We start from the raw sequence: 3,592 nt of genomic DNA, 5'->3' as shown, positions 1-3,592 counted from the left end.
ACTGCTGTGCTTGAGAAATTGCACTTCAACAACAGAAGGTTCTTCAGTTTTATTTCTCTCTGAACTGAAAGAGGCCAAACGCTCATCTGTCATGCGATTGGACATCAATTATTTATTGGTTCATCAGCCGTCGACATGTGGTTCTCCTAATTGCTGAGCAGCTTTTTTGTTTCTTTTGATTATTTTTGTTGAACTCCAAGTCGTTAACCTAGCAGGGCCTCTTTGCCATCACCCTAATCTTTACTCCCTCCTCAGATTGTCTGTAATATGGTTTCCAATCAGAAAAGTCTGATTGTGACTGTAAGTTATTAAAAAAGCAGTAATGTGTTCTTGCTTTGGGCCGAGACGATGAGTCAACCCAACTAGTGGAAAAATTAACTTCTATTTTAACTTTTTTATTTAGAAGTTGTTTCTTGGGGGCTTCTGGTGTTTTAGCAGTGAAACAACTTATTTGTAGTTTCTTAATGACTTTGCTGCCTCTTTGCAGTGTAAAACTTTTTATGCTGCGTTGAGCAAACATCACAAATGGAGCCTGAATGCATTAAATAATTAGTAAGACTTGCTGCAGTTGAGGCAGTTCTTCATAATCTACTTATGGTGTACACTGACAGTGTGATCAATAACTTTGATTAATATTTTACTTTAACCTCGATCTGCCATGGGTATGAATAATTTTAGATTAGCTCCTACTTTACTCATGTAAAGTATTTATATTGCAGCGTTTTTGGTTCTTTGAACAATAAAGTGATTACTGACATGATTAAAATCATCTCTGGTCACTGATTAGACTGTGGTTCATATTCTGTAGTAAAAGGTTGTATGTTTTTCTAATTCTGGCCTGCTAACACATTAGCATGCTACTGCTAATATTAGCTTGTTAATTAATATCTGCAGATAATTATTGTGGGTTTTGGAGTCCTTAAATGCAGAAGCACCATATATTTTCAGAAGTTTAACCACTGCTTCTCACTGCGATTAAGTTATTTGTCACTTCATCCTAAATATTTCTGTCTTAAGGGAAGTTAAGCTAGTTTCTGTTAGCTTGGTCTGGAGCGTTAGCTTCAACACGCTGCCTGACCAGCTAGCATACTACAGGAAGGAAGGAGAAACCTGAATTATTTTAACTAATTATCTGACAGTTTTGCAGCTTCTCTGTGAAAACCAATGGTGACATAAAGAAGGAATAAATGTTAGCTGCTAATAATGCTAACGGGTTGGATGGGTCTTGGTTGTATTTCTGTATAAACCAGATTTAATCTTTAAGTTGAGTTAAAGTTTGACTCTTCTTTGTATCAGTTTAACTTCCTGCTTAAAAACGGAGCACAGTGATGAAGAATACAGCGACCTCATCATCGTAGCTGCTGTCTCCTCAGATTAGTTTTTCTCTCTGCTGATTGTTTGACTTGTGGTCTTTGAGTTTGTCGCCACCTTTTGGAAGGGAGGATTATGTTTCCTGTTAACGTGTTTTTCAGCGATGACAGTGATGGTAAGTTGTTTACTTGTTTACACTAAAGTTGCAGAAAATCAGCTCTTCACTTACAGAGAACCAAACTACCCAAAGGCAAACCCGACTGAAACCTTTTTATGCGTCAGCTGAAGCTGAATCAGGAAGTCTGTCCTGATTCACAGGCTCCTGGGTTCAGATAAAAGGAAAGCTGCTTCATCAGTCCAGCTGCGATCCGAGTCGATATGGTGTCAGAATTTGTGCAAAACAGGTCAGCGAGCATTTCTGGAGGAGGCTGCAGCCCCACAGGTGGAGCAGGGATCCATGTTAACTGGAACGCAATGTCCTGACCGGAGCCGAGCGCGGCCAATAACACGCCGAGGCATCGAGCATCCAGGAGAAAATGTGGGAGTGAGATGTGAGGACGGAGTGATGGTCAGAGTTAGCTGTCAGGGAGGATCTGGGCGAGCAGGAGGCTGGGGCCGCCCGGCGCCGCCTTCATTCAGCTGGCCGTCCGCTGGATGAGCGGCAGCAGTCGGCTCTGTCTGGATCCGGCTCCTCACATGTCCACTTAGGCTCAAACGCAGCTGCTTGCTGCTCTGAATTATTCATGAGCCGCTCATTAAATATTCACGTGTGAAAAGCTCCGGCACCATCCTCTCCTTCCCTGACGTCCAAGCAGGACTTGGAGATGATGCTTTTCATTTCTCCTCCCTTTATTGTTCTAATTTTCTGTGTCAGAGCGGCTATTTTTGGCCCAGCTTCATTGTTTCCCCCTTATCTCCTCCTCCTCTTCTCTAAGTGATCGATTTGTATTGTTCGGGCAGCTGAGCCCCCACCTCAGCCCGAGGTGATGGAGAGACGTAAGGGGAGAAAAGATAGAAATAACTAGACGGAGAGAGAGGAGCGATGGCGGAGGCAGACCTTGCCATGAGCGGGATGTGGGAACACGAGGCCTCAGGCTGGGAGATGGAGTGATGGGCAAGAGGAAGCAGGCAGCGATAAAGAACGGCTTGTTTCAGACGGGTTGACTGGATCTGACCAGTAAAACTCAGGCTCAACCTGCCTTTTATGGCCTCAGCTCGTCCTGTTTCCTTTCATTTCCTCCTTTGTTCTCTGGCTGTTTCAGCACCATTAAAGGCTAATTATCTCCAAGGACCAGAAACACGTGGAACAAGCGAACAAACAAGACTCACCTCCAGCTGTGCAGGTTGCATGTTAAAAACAGGCCAGTTTTTCTCTCCAGAAGCAGCGCTGAGAAAGCAGCATCATCATGTTTTATTAATGGATGGAAGGTTTTGTTTGGCGAACAGGAGGGAAGGATTTGTTTAGAATGAGAAGCAAATGAGGAGATTTGATTGCTTGATTGTTTACCAGACAGATGTGAGCGAACGGGTCGATTCAGAACCTGGAGCTGGGCGGCGGCTCTGCTCCGTTATCCAGGTGTTCCTGAGCCCAGGACACACACCTACACACACACACACCTACACACATACACACACCTACACACACACACTTTGCCACTGAAGACGACCATTTAGATCAACATACCTTTGGACTGAGCAGTGGAAGATCAAACAAACTTTGTCCCTCAACAATAATCATCTTATGGAAAATTAAATAAAATTAACAGTACTTTTTATTTCGTCGCTGATTAAAAAGCAGTTTGGGAATTTGAAATATTATTATAACTCTAGTTATTGGATGGGATTTGCTAAGCAGCCAATCCAGGAATATCATTCAGTTTCCTTGGAGCTGATTGGCTAAAGAGCGGAGATGAGGAAGGCTGTGAAGGCCAAGACAGTTTCCACTGAGGATGTTAATGCATGTTTAGGATTATGTAGGGTTTAAACTATTAAAGTAGCCTTTATAAGACAACACCACCTAAATCTGACTTTTCTACCTCAGCCTGAACGGCCCAGACCTGCGGCAGCCATCTTTACTGCTGCAAACAGAGCGCTGCTGGACGGCGGCCATCTTTACTGCTGTAAACAGAGCGCTGCTGGACGGCGGCCATCTTTACTGCTGCAAACAGAGCGCTGCTGGGTGGCGGCCATCTTTACTGCTGCAAACAGAGCGCTGCTGGACGGCGGCCATCTTTACTGCTGCAAACAGAGCGCTGCTGGGTGGCGGCCATCTTTACTGCTG

This window comes from Poecilia formosa, unplaced genomic scaffold (assembly GCF_000485575.1).
Source record: "Poecilia formosa unplaced genomic scaffold, Poecilia_formosa-5.1.2 Scaffold355, whole genome shotgun sequence".
Classification (NCBI taxonomy): Eukaryota; Metazoa; Chordata; class Actinopteri; order Cyprinodontiformes; family Poeciliidae; genus Poecilia; species Poecilia formosa.
Note: the sequence above shows the minus strand (reverse complement) of the source record.